The 13,604-nt window shown below is 42.2% G+C and overlaps 1 protein-coding gene across 8 annotated transcripts in view; it reads left to right on the top strand.

Annotated features, from left to right (window-relative positions):
* Positions 1 to 206: 206 nt before the first annotated feature.
* Positions 207 to 13,604, top strand: part of ITSN2 (intersectin 2) — an 80,332-nt gene continuing 66,934 nt past the window's right edge. For 5 of the 8 annotated variants that reach the window (XM_033054126.1, XM_033054124.1, XM_033054125.1 and 2 more), the window contains exon 1: positions 207 to 272. The gene's annotated coding sequence lies outside the window, so the exon portion shown is untranslated. Of the gene's footprint in view, positions 273 to 481; positions 554 to 750; positions 775 to 1,289; positions 1,318 to 13,604 lie in introns of those variants that run through there. The other 3 variants (XM_033054121.1, XM_033054122.2, XM_033054123.1) reach the window with 3 other exon arrangements.

Raw genomic sequence — 13,604 nt, 5'->3', positions numbered from 1 at the left:
CACAGCAGAGGCACCCACAGGCTCGGTGCCGACATCCCCGGACCGCGGCACTGTTTGGCGAGCCCGGTCCAGACCCTGGCGATGCAGCCCAGCGCACAGCCACCCCTCCGTGAGGCTCCCAGAGCCCCGTCCCGGCTGCGGCGGAGCCCGGCCTCGGGCAGCGCCCGCCCCCGCTTCCTCCCCCGCCCCCGCCGCCATGTTGTGGGGCCGAGCGCCGCGGGAGGCGCAGGGGCCGCGGCCCGGCGGAGCCGCCGCTCGGGGCAGCGCAACAGGTACCGGCGGGGCGGGGGGCGCGGGCTCAGCGCTGCGGGCTGCACTGCTGCCGGCCGCTTTGTTTTATCCCTCAGCTGAGTCTGGGGTCTCTTTTATTTTTTTTTAAACCTTTTTAGGGTTTTTTCCATTTTTTGGGTGGGGGCGGTGTGTGGGGCTTTGGGCGCTAGCGGCGGCGGCTCCCGCTGCCGGCGCTGCCCGGGTCCCTCAGCGCTGCGGGCGGGGAGATCGCGGTGCCCGTGCCCAGACAGCTCCGGAGCGCCCAGGAGAGCGCCCTGCCGAGGTGAGGAGACTCGGACGCGGTTATAGAGCCCGGTTCCTTGTGGTGATGGGGATTTTGTTCCGTCTGGTTAGCTGGGAAAACCCGGCGTTTGGAGGAACCGAGCAGGTTTCTGCAGTTAAAGTTTGCGAACTGTTCTGTCTGTAAACAGACTGGCTTTTCTCGGTCTGGTTTCGACTTCTCACCGCGGCATGTCGTAATTCAGAAAATAAAATGAGGCTGAGGTACGTGATTCGGTTCCCTAAGCATTAAGGTACCATTTTGAAGACAGTAAGTAGTTCTCAGGGCAGTGGGGGCTTTGACATCTGTCACATTTCAGAACCCGAAAGCAGATCGTGCTTTAAGATAGTGCCTGCGCTCTTTGAAGTTATTCTTGCAGCGGTTCTCTAAAACATCAGTCGGAAATTCCCCATCTAAAGCACGGGAATGAGCAGTCTCAAGCCTCTTTGCCCTTGTGTCCAGGCTGTGTGCGTGGCTCTTTGGGGAAGATGATGTTTTGTGAACTCTGCTGGCCTGTGCTGGCCGCAGCTCCCACGCTGGAGTGTGCACAGGAAAGCTCGGGGGGTGTGGAGCAGAACGTGCTGTGGTTAATGACATCGGTGGCACATAAATTGCTGCTTGCTCCCAAGAACTTTTAATCATTGCTCTGGAATTGGCTTGTAACAACCATCTGTATCTGCTGATGCGACGGTGACACCTAGAAGTCATGAGCGCTGGGAACCAGTTGGAGAAATAGCTACCTGGGCTTCGTTCTGCTACCGAGCCTGGTTCGTTGTTGTTACGCTGTTTCCACTCTACCTCTCCTGTTTTGTTTGTGTGTATTTTTTTATTCTGACTCGGCTAGGAGGGGCATTTACACCACCGTAGCTCTGAGTATTTAGAGAAACCCTAATTCAGACTCTGGGCTGCCCAAGATGTGAGGAACACTGCATGATGCCTGCAGACGTGGATTTAGGCTGTTCCCTGCTCTCTGTTGAACAGAATTTTTTGTTAGATTAGCCTCCTAACTCAGATGCCTAAATTAGATCAAGTGAATATGCTTATCCTTTTAATTACTATCCTGAGGGAATTGCATTTACTTTTTTCTCTTCCATCTGTACAAGATCTGGGGTACAGGACGTATCCCTGGCTGAGCTGTAGCTGTCACTGTAATAGAAACAAAAGAGGATGTTCCTGTAGCAGTAACAATAACAAAATAGGGTACCCAGGTCTGTTTGTGCTAATCATAAAAATTATGAGGTTATCTGCTATAGGTGCTGGTCAAAGCACCAAAACTTTATGGGTACTTATTTTTTTAACCATTCTTGTAGATAATATTCTTGAGCTAGATCAAGGTGGAAGTGACATGTAGATGATTTTGAACTGTGTTTTTGAGAAGGCTTTATTTATTGAGACTCAGGTATTACAGTGATTTGTACCACAGCAGTACTCACGGTAAAGTTTTTTATAAATATTTCTGTTGTAGTCTTTAATGTTGAAAAGTGAATTAATTTCATGCTGTAGGAAAGTAGCAGCTATGAAAAATGAAGCTAAGTCTGTAGGTGATAGTATTTCTTCATTGAGCTGCTTGTCAGGAGCTGGTGAGGAAAATGAGGCAGCATTTGGAAAGTGGAAGGTGGTGTGCATGCTTTGCGTGGGATGTTATCAGAAACCCTTACAGCCTTTGAAAATAGGTATCTGTCAGGAAAATACTGTGGGATTAGTTCCTGAAAGGCAGTGTAGTCCAGATTAGTTCCTGTCATAAATTGAGACAGATGTCTCTGGTCTGAGAGATAATGTACTTGCAAACTTTTAACTAACAGGTTATTTGCTGTTGCCTCAAAAGATTTAATTTCATCAGCATGCAAAATATGTGACAAAAGCATTTAATGAGGTTTTTCTTTTAAAGACCAGAGCTGTTCTCTTTGTCTTTTTAAAAACTGGTTCAAAAATTGAACGTCTTTGTTTGTAATGTTAATTTCTGTCCTATTTCCACTTGAAAGGAATTATCTCCAATATTTCAGTTTTTGAAAAGCTTTTAACTGCTCCCATTTGTTTTTCTTTACCTCAAAAGTAGCTACAGAGCAATATTGTTTTGAAGGGACTTCTGGAGATCATCTGATCCAACCCTATGAAAAGCATGGCCAGCTCAGGTCTGGTCACTCAGAGCCACGTCTGGTTATGTTGGGATTATCTCTGAGGGTGGAGATCCCAAAAACTCACTGGACAGCCCTGTCCAATTTGGTACCCACGCTGGCTCACAGTCCCATCCCCTTGCCCAGGCTGCCAGTGAAGACATTGAACAATACTGGCCGTGGTGTCAGCTCCATCATGACTTCCAAGCAGATGGATTTGGGACTACTGAGCACAGCTCTCTGAGTCTGCTACTCAGGCAGGTTTTCCACCCAGTTAACAGCCAGCTTTTTCAGACTATTTTCCACCAGTTTGGCTGTGGGATATAGTAAGGATACCAGTAAGGATAGTGTGGGAGACCTTTTTAAAAGCGTTTGCAGTGTCAAAACAAGCTACTGTGCCTTTGTTCACAGGGCCAGTCATCTCAGAGATGAGATGTGTCAGGTGTGGTTTGTCCTCAATAGCCACGGGCCATTCCCTCACTTTTTTCTTCAAGCATCTGTAGATGGGTCCCAGGAGGATTTGCTCCACAATCTTTCTAGGGACTGAAGTAAGACTTAGCAACCTTTGATTTTCCTTTTTCCAGTCACCAGGATCCTTGACCAGTCACTAAGACCCCCCAAAAATAACAGAGCTTTTTCTTACAGTGACATTAGCCAGTGTTCCTGGCAACACTGGGACTATGATTTGTGCCATATATATGTATGCAAATGCTCTACTTATTTGTTTAAAGTTATTTTGGCTTTCAAAAGCTGCTTTCAGTTCAGTGCAATGTTAAAATCTCTTGGTAGAGGATATTAGATGATGGATTCTGCCATGTTTTTAAGTTTTGGGGTGAAGCTTGATGTAGACAGTCCTTCTATGAAAATCATGAGAAAAGTAGTTGGCTGACAGTTTGGCATGTTACTTGGATTGGAAGGTTTATTTTATGTGGCTGAATGACTGAGAAAGTCAGTAACCCTTCTTAGGCGTTTTTCTCTTAAGTGATGATGGGTGATTATAAAGATAACAAAGGCAAAGTTGTGCTAATTGGAGAGTTTTCTGTATTTTGTGACTGATCTATTTCAGGCACTATCACTTGTCAGTAAAACACTGAACACAGCGTACTTTGAGGTTCAGAGTGAAATAGGGTGGTTACTGTATTCCTCTTACCTTTAAAATCATACTGTCACTGTTTAACTTCACCTTTTAAAATTGCATTTTTCTTGTGTGTCCTGGTTGGTGCTAGATGGCACATCAGACTATTTTGAAGGGAAACACTCCTGTTATTAGTGCCTGGTTGGATTTCTGGAAGGGCTAAGCAGCTGTTCTAAGTGATCCTGGAATTTTGAAGTGCTGAGTTGCAAATATTGCAGGTAGCTGAATTCCCTCTGGTATCATGTGTCTGAATCCTGATCAATATAGAACTGGGAGATTCATGTCCATGGCTAAGTTCAAGTTCCTTCCAGTGACAGACCAACGTAAGCCAAAATTTTAAGCCAACTGTGAGCAGTGAAGCCTTGTTTTCTGTGGCATTGACTGAGTTTGAGCAGATGTGAGCCTGTGTTGAATTTTTTCTTGTGGTCGGTATATTTAGGGCACCTTTTAGCCATGTGGATCCTCTGGTGTCTAATATAGGTACTCAAACATACAGCAGTCTTTCTCTTCCTTGAGGGCACTAAATTTGGTTGTGCCTTTTCTGTCTGGTTGCCTGCTTTTTATGAATATTATATTCAGTTAAGATCCTTGCAAAGAACACATTTCTGTTAAGCTTGGTTCATGTTGGGTGATGGGGTTCATAAAAGTAAACTACTCATGTCTCATACTCTGAGAAAGGCAGGCTGAGAATTCAGGCATCCTGGTTGCTTGGTTACTATAATGTTACTGCTTTCATTAATTCACTTGTCTGTTAGGATGATGGGTTTTGCTTTGTTTTTTATTCTCAATTTTATTTTAGGATAAATCTTTAGAAAGGAAATAGGAGGCTTAATTTCATTAGGAGGTCTTTGTTACTCTTGCTTCTACTTATACATTCTTTTATTGCCCTTTGGAAGGTGATACAGGGACTGTAGTAACTCGTTTTTCTGGTGTTGTTGTGCCATTAGCACCAAATACTGCAGAGGTGAGGATTAGGTCGCATAAAAATTGTAAAGTACAAATGGAGCTGGTGAAATGTCATTTTTCCTCAAATTGAGAGTATTTATAACTTTGTATAGGAAGAGAACCTGGCCAGGTTGGTTACTTGGATCCTAGAGTTAAAAGAATGGACTGAACATTAATATATAGGTGAGCACAGTGTTGTGTAACTCTTATTTTCAGAACAACACATGAAATTCAAATGATGTAACACGATGACAGTAGCAGCACAAAGCATTGGAATTACCTAATGGAGGACAAGTACCTGAGAACTATTTTTAAACACTTTGGCAGTTAGAGATAGTTGAAAAAGCGTGGTTGATCCAGAAAAGTCACAGCTTCTTTGGAACAGCGATTCTGAGAGCAGCCTGTTTGACTTGAGACACTTTGATATGGGATGTTGTTGCTTCAGAAGTAGCAGATCATTCTGAGCTGGCTCCACTAGTGAAAATGTTCAAGGCTGATGCAAGTGGAGCTTGTGAAATGCTGTGGCATCAGTCATGAGCAGTATCTGCAGCTAGTGATTCAACAGCATACACATGAAGTAAGGGAAGAACAGGAAATGGGAGTTAACTCTTCTTTGTTTCTAAAAATATTGCAATTGGAATGTGAAAAAAAATTACCTATTATGGCTATACTTATAAATGTATCAAAAAAATCAGAGCACATTTAAATAATACTTTAGCCTTGTCTTTCGAAGGTCTAGAATTTTACTAATCAAAAGCTAAAACTTTCTAGCTTTTTCCACTGAACTCTTATGACTTTAAGGTAGGACATGTGTCTTTTTAACTGGGATGCTTTTGCCCCTCAAGATTTTACATGATAATGAGATTTTTGTCTAACATGGGTGATAACTGATTCCCTAAGATCATGAAATTCAGTTTGGTCATCAAAACATTATTACTGTGTGCCCTGGAGCTCTGTGCTAAAGGTTTAAGAGACCACATTTCAACTGTATGATTTGAAGGACTGTTCTAGATAATATAAGTGTGGATGGCAACTTGTGGGTGGCAGTGGGATGAGAAGCAGGAGTCTTCAGCTGGGCAGGTGGAAGTGCTGTGGTCACTGCCTGTGTCCTGGGTCCAGCTCAGAACCAGTGTGCTGGGTGGGTTCTCCGTTACACCCACACTTCTCTGTGTCACTTTGGGGAATGCATTTTTACCCATCCATTATCCAGATGAAATTCTACCTAGCTATTTTTTCCTGTTTTGACTGCCATATGCTAATCTTCGCTTCTCCCACGAGGTTTCCCTGTTTTTTGATTCAGCAGAGGTAAAACACCATTTCTGTGCTTTAAAGGCTTCTTGTGGCCTTTCTCCTCTCTGCTTGTCATCTCATTCAATTTTGAGAAGTTAAGCAGTGGTTTTGTGCACCTGTCCAGTTTGAAAACAGATACCTAAACTGTAAATCCAGTCTTACTGAATGTTTTACTTTCATTAGTTTTACAATAGTCGAAGATTGTTCTCTGCTGAGCACAGAAGAGTACTCACATATTTTGTTTTATACTTTGCTACAGCAACCCATTAGATGTTCTGTTTATTTTGCACTGCTCTCTGTGTCTGAAAACTGAGCAGCAAGTTAAGTAGCATCTCTTCTATCATAAGAAGAAAATAATATTAAGAATTCTTCTGTTAGATTTTTTTCCCTTTGTGCTTGTGCTTCTGATGGAAGGACAGGAGTAGGCTCACAATTTTTCTCTAAGCTGGCAAGATTTTAAATTAATAAGCTTAAAAGTAATACACTCTCATGTTTCCAGTCATGATTGAAGTAAGAAAACAATGAAAAGAAGACAGCTCATAAAACACTTACGTCTTGCCCAAGTCCACATTGGCATAAATTGGGAGTTACAGTGTGAAAGTGGAGAAATGCAGGTTTCAAGTGTGTGGGCCTCATCAAACAGCATTTAAGAGTGCTTGCACAAAGCTTGCAAATGATTAGATGTGAGAATTGATGTGTTTTAAAACAGAATCTAAAAAAAAAAGGCATATGGAGTGGGGAGTCATGTGAGTTAGAAAGTAGAAAGCAAAAAAAAAAAAACCAACCCAAGAGTATTTTAAGTTACCACCCCTTGAGGAGCAAGCATATCTCACTCAGCTCTCTGGAAAGGTTACAATATGCAGCCTGGAGTTGCTTCTCGAAGGTAGAAGCACAGAGCCTTAAAAAAAAAATCTTATAAATAGTCTACCCTCAGCTTCTTGCTTTTTTTCATTTCCTTTTTAAGCAAAGCAGGCAGAGGTGGTGATGTCTGTCTGGGATCAGGTGAGTGAATGTATTCTCCCAGGGCGTGACAGAGCTGGATTCCATTCCCATCTTTTCCTGCGGAAATTTGTGTCTCCTGGGAAGAGGGCCAGGGAATTAAATAGTGAGCTTCCTGAGGTGGGATTCTCTTTCTGTCCCTCAGAATAATTTCTTCCTTGCAAAGAAGATTTGGAGCTGGAGGGGCATGGACAGACAGAGAGGGACGTGTGGATCTCTGCCTTAATGTAGAGAATTAAAAATAAAACGGGGGAAACCTTCTCCTAGGAAGGAGGAAGGAAAGATCAGTTTTAATCTCCAGAGACAGAGGAGAGAGCTGAGCTGTGTCTTGATACTTTGAATGAGTGCTTTCACAGCTGAGCAGCTGTGTAAGAAACAGAGTGAAACCAACCAATAGTGACCACACAATTCTTTTTTTTTTAGCAGAAACAGAGATCCTTGTATTTTGGATGTTCAGAAAGCCTATTAGTCAAGCAAGGTGGGCAGAAGGGTATTTGTCAGAACAACACTTTTTGTGCTCTACCTGGATCACAGAATCAGCAGGTTGGAAGAGACCTGCAAGATCATTGAGTCCAACCCATGCCCTAACACCTCAACTAAGCCATGGCACCGAATGCCACATCCAGTCTTTATCACATCCAGGGATGGTGATTCCACCACCTCCCTGGGCAGACCATCCCAATACTTTATCACTCTTTCAGTAAAAAACTTTTTCCTGATATCCAACCTAATTTTCCCTTGGTGCAGCTTGAGACTGTGTCCTCTGATTCTGTCAGTGCTGCCTGGAGAAAGAGACCAACCCCACCAGGCTACAAACACCTTTCAGGGAGCTGTAGAGAGTGGTAAAGTCACCCCTGAATCTCCTTTTCTCCAGGCTGAACAGCCCCAGCTCCCTCAGCCTTTCCTCACAGGGTTTGTGTTCCCAGCCCCTCCCCAGCCTCGTTGCCTCCTCTGAACACACTCATACTGGGTAGGAAGTTTCTCTTTCACGATGAGCAAGGAAGGGGCTCCATACCTTAAGAAATAAGGTATGAACGTTTGTTTAATGGTATAATGTTTAATGCTTTTTTTTTTAATATCAAAATATTAACTAAGGCTCTCAGTACTGTTATCTACAGTAGCAGGGGGAGCAGGAAGAGCCAGCAATGTGCTACCCACAGTCAACTCCTCCGTTTTGTCACTGATGTCATTCATCTGTTATCAGAGTGGGTGGACTTTGTAAGCTGGCCACAGTGCATTTTGAAAAGGCCATGTGGCTTTGTATAACTGTACTGTATAAAGGAGATAAATGCTTGGCCTGCCACGATGTTGGGATGTTTTTATTTTTTTTTTTAATCAGTAAGCTCTCATACCAGTATGTCTTGAACAAAGAGAAGTTCTAGTCTGTGCTGCTTCATAATGCCTTACTAATGCTTCTTATTCTCTCATTTTTAACACAGTACTGCAAAAAAAGCAGGAAACAACTACATGGGCTATTACAGGGTCACTGCTTTGCAAATATGAGTTGTCTTTGTGTTGGCAAGGTCTAAAGGTGCTGCAAAGAGTAAATCAGGTAACTAGTGTAGTCTCTGTCCTTGTTAATTGGCTCTTGCAGCAGAACAAAATTCTGCAAGATATCTGCCTCTTGCCATGGAGCAAAGGAAAAGAGTAGTAGTGTGACCACACATGCTGCTTCCATGGTGTTTGCTTTGTTCTAGACAGAGCCTGGTGCACCAGACCTTCAGTCCTACTAAAACTATGTGGCTGTGGTTTTTCTGAGAAATGTTCTGGAAAAAAAATTTGATTCACGTATAAATATTAGCAAAGATTGTGGTAAGGCTGCCCTTCATAAAATGGCAATATGCCTATTAGAGGGAATACAAAAAGCTTTTTTCCCTTCTCCTGCATTCTGCCCAGCTCTAATGTTTTCTGATGCTTTCAGCATGATCCTGATGTGCCCTCTGCTTCTTACAATCCCTTCATTTCTTTTCTCCACTTACATCAACCATAATGTACACTGAGAGGGGGAACAGAAGTTGCAGTCTGGCAGGTCAGTTTGTGAAAACAATTAGTGCTTTAGAGATTGGGGCTAGTCAGATGGCTTGTTTACAAGAACTTGCTGTTCTGCTGTGTAAATGGAAGATCCAAGTTTTCCTGTTTTCACCCTAAATGGTAGCAGGACTTAATGTCATCTACAGTGTTCATAAGGGTGTTTGATCCTGTTGTTACACCGTGGATTTCATGCTGTCTGCCACAGTTTCTTACAACTGATGACTGAGCTCACCAAGCACATCTTCTAGAGCATTTTGCAGAAACAATTTTCTATTAAATGCTCTGGTGATGACCATGATTTCATCCATATAATCTCTTTGGGACACTGGTTATGGTATTTTCTTGATTTCTATTTTCTTTCTTCAGTGAACATTTTTCTGTGGCATTGTGTAATACATTGTGTAAACAAGGTCCTTGGAAATTTACAGCTTTCAGTTCCATTAGTGATTAAAAGTTATCAGAATCATTCTAAAGAAGTGTTAGTTTGTCTTAAAGTGAGAATATTTTGCTGAGATTCCTCTTGGTAAATAAGTGATTCACATTTGTGTCCTAAAGGCTTAAGGTGCTTTTACACTTTTGTAATATTTATAGATGGTGATTGCAGCAACTTTGTTTGCAGTTTGTGAAAATAAGCTGCTTTTAGCTTTGATATATGCATAATCTCCAAGCCTTTGGGATGTGCTGAAGAAATGCAGAAGACAGACTACTTGTTGAGGGCAAGCTGCATTCTTTAAGAAGGATTGTTTTCACAGAGTTTTGAAAAATGTGTGTAGATTTCAAGTTTACTGGACTGTTTCCTCCTTCTTTTTAAAAAAATGAGGAGAAATTATGGTGCAGCAATACTTCTTCCCTTTTTTACTTCTTGGTACAATTGAGAATCTGTCACTGGAGAAGCATTTGTGCTTGGTGTAGTGCTGGTATGGATCTGTGCAAAGGGATAAGAATGTGTTCCCAGTGTTGGTGAGATACAAAATCCTGTAAAAGTCTCATTTATGATTTTTGGTTGCTTCTGTAAGGTCATAGTTTTCTCTGTTTGTAAAGATTACTGTAGGAGATTTGGTTACCTTCAAGTTTAGAGTTTATTTAAAATATGATGGGGTCTGCATATAGACTTAATAGTGAGACAACAGAGCTAAATGATGATTGAATCACATCACACTGCTGTAATGTACTCTCAGTACAGACTTGTGCAGTTCCCTCTTGTGTTTGGACCTTGACTGTTGGTTCATCTACATGGCAATGTCCAGCACAGATTTGGTTCAGCCCAGACTTGGAAAACTTGAGGAATTTTCAGGTACACTGAAAAATCTTGTGTTGATAATTTGGGCAGGGATGCTCTTTAGTTTTGCTGATGAACCAGCAACGTGTCCTCCGTAGATGCCTCATAAATAGGAATGACCTTCACTAAGCAAAAGCAACATCAAAGTCCTCAAAATTTTTCAGATCAAATAGATTTTAAAATGTGGTATAGTTGTGACTCTAGGGACATTGAAATGAGGAGAAGGGGTTTCCCCATTTAGTGTGCACGAAGCTGCCTGGGTTACTTCTCCCACTCATGTGCTCAGCAGTAGAGGGTTTTGAAAGCTCAATCTGCACAAGCCATTTCAGCAAAACCAAGGTGAAATGTGGCTGTATAACTGAGTTGTATCAAGTATTTTAAAAGTACAGTAATTTCATTATTATAAGATGCACCTGATTATAGGCTGCACTTCCGGGTGTTCGCAACTGTCTTGGGTTACAATACAGAGTGTGATAAAAGGTATCTGTTCTATCACCATCTGTTGAGGGTGGGGGCAGTGATCCTTATCTCTGTGGGAGATATTCTGCTAATGGGCCATCCATTGAAACCAGGCAGGGCATTGTTCTTTATCTTTTCACAACCCATCCTTCCTCCAGCCAGTCATTTTCTGCTCATGGCCATTGAGTCCCACTGTGGGACTGATAAAATTACTGCATCCCACTGAAAGTTGCTCCAGCCAGGCGGAAGAGCCCAACATTTCTTACCAAGATAAAAACAGAGGTTTTGGGACACTAAGGCAGCCCCTTCTCCACTGGACTCCAGGGGAAAACCGGATTTCTCCACATCACCACTGGATCTCTGTAGGGAAACTGCACCTTGTACAGGAACACTGCTCCAACTGAGCCACATCTGTCACTGCAGGAGGATGCAGCCACCATGGAATGGGACTGCTGCCAACACCCTGCCTGACGGGGTGTCAGGTTGTACTCTGACTTTGTCAGGGTTTGGAGTTTGTTTCTTTGTAGTACTGTATTTCTATTTTAATTTCCCTAGTAAAGAACTGTTATTCCTAATTCCCATATCTTTGCCTGAGAGCCCCTTGATTTCAAAATTATAATAATTTGGAGGGAAGGGGTTTACATTCTCCATTTCAAAGAGAAGCTCCTGCCTTTCTTAGCAGACACCTGTCCTCCAAACTAAAACAGCAACTTTTCATTCTTTGTCCGTATAAAAGCCGCACCTGATTATAAGCCGCACTTTGGGTTCAGACCAAAATTTTAGTCAAAATGGTGCGCCTTATATTCCTGAAATTACTGTATATCTTAAGAATTGGGGCTTTAAGAGTTAATCAGTTTGCTATCAAGACCTGTATTGTCTGTTAATTACCTGACTTGTATTGTGTACCCCCCCTCGAGTACTGTGTCCAGTTTTGGGCCTCACAGTGTAAGAAGCATATAAAAAGACCAGAATGTGTCCAAAGGAGGGAACAAGGATGGTGAAAGGACTAGAGGGCAAGACTTCTGAGGAACAGCTGAGGATGTGAGGTTTGTCCAGTTCAGAGAAGAGACTGAGGAGGGACCTCATTGCTGACTAACATCTTCCTCATGGTGGGAGCAGCACGGGGAGTGCTGCTCTCCTCTGGTGACAGGACACGAGGGAGTGGCTTAAAGCTGTATCTGAGCGCGCTGAGATTGCATAGAAGGAAAAGTTCTCACAGAGAGGGCAGTCATGCACAAGAAGCTCCCCAGGGAAGGGGGCATGGCCCCAACTGGTGTTCATGAAGTGTTTGGCCAGTGCTCTGTAGATCCATGGGTTAGCTTTTAGGATATCCTGCATGGAGTCTGAAGTTAGACTCAGTGATCCTCTTATGTCCCTTCCGACTTGGGATATTCTATGATTTTGTGATTACTTGTTAAAAAAAATAAAGCCACTTGAAATTAAGAAAATAAAGTGAGTTGGAGGAAAGATCAAATATATAGCCCTTAAACAGTAAGATTAATTCTGAAACAAGTCACATGCAGGTAGAAGTCTGCTGACTCTGGGGGTGTTCTCCAGCATCCTGCTTCTGTGTCATGGTTTCAGGTTCTGTTTTAGACCTCCTTGACAGAACAGCTTTTGCAGACAAATGTGCTGTAGAAATGTTTAACAACATTGGCAGCATTTTCCAGGAAGGCTCTTTATAGATCTCAAGTGTCTCTCGGTGGGCTGCTCGGTAGGTCCGTGTCTTGGAACAGGTCCATGCTTCCTTTTTTCATCTTTCTGTGGTTGATACCTTGTGCCATTGTGAGAGATCCTTTGGACTCACCAACCACTCCATTTGCTTTCTTTTAGTAGATATGTACATGTGTGTGTGTAGCCACATACGTATGTATAATAATGATGATTTGAACTATATATGAAGAATTTTTAACAACTGATCCCAGGCATTTTGAATTTTATTGAAGAAATGTGCAGTAGATACAAAAAAAAGTTTTACTGTCCTCAGGTGGATCCAGAGTGCTTTCCATTTGTGTGATTTTTGTGCTGAAATTTGCAGGAGTTCCTTTGCAGGAAGAGAGTATGGGGATGTAATATTTCTGTACTTAATATTAAAATATGTGGCTGTACTGAAGGGTGAGGGGTTTTTTGTGTATGTGTGTGGGTAGGAGGTTTGATGTCTGAAAAGGGGGCGAGCGAGATGTGTTTCATGTTTATTTTTAAATTAAAATAAATATTTCATTTTTCTAACTTCATCCTGTGCAAAACTTTTCCACAAAGAGCACAACAACAATGATATATAAATTTCAGTATTTAAGTAAAATTACCCAAAACACAAGCTCACTTCATTGTCTTCGTTCTACATTTGTAAAGCAGTGAATTGTTCATGCTTTTCCCTCAGATAATTATTAGTGACTATTTTACAATTCTGAAGAATTCTTTATACTCTTGAAAGAATGTGTACTAGAAAAAGAAAATCTTAGTACTCTGGTATTTATTGCTAAAGTAAATTCTGTTGGGACCCCGTTTAAATGCTGCTTTTGAGTGTTTGTGCACTAGCTGAGGAGAAGGAATAGCTTCATTGTGTTGCTCTTGCAAAACTGGCTGATGACAGATTTTTATTGGGACAAGCCCTTTCTTCAGAATGCATCATGTAAGAGTGTTTTCTTTGTTAATAGCGCGTGGAGTGTTGGAGTGGATGAATTTGAATAATAATTGGTTTTCCACTTCGCTCAGTAGCAGCATTTCCTTATGGAGCTAAGCACTGCACTTTTAAAAAGAAAATGAAAATAAAAACAGCAGGGATGTGCTGGGACCCCGGGC

Source organism: Catharus ustulatus, chromosome 3, assembly GCF_009819885.2.
Source record: "Catharus ustulatus isolate bCatUst1 chromosome 3, bCatUst1.pri.v2, whole genome shotgun sequence".
Taxonomy (NCBI): Eukaryota; Metazoa; Chordata; class Aves; order Passeriformes; family Turdidae; genus Catharus; species Catharus ustulatus.
The sequence above is the reverse complement of the archived record's forward strand: the minus strand, read 5'-3'. Positions and strand labels throughout refer to the sequence as shown.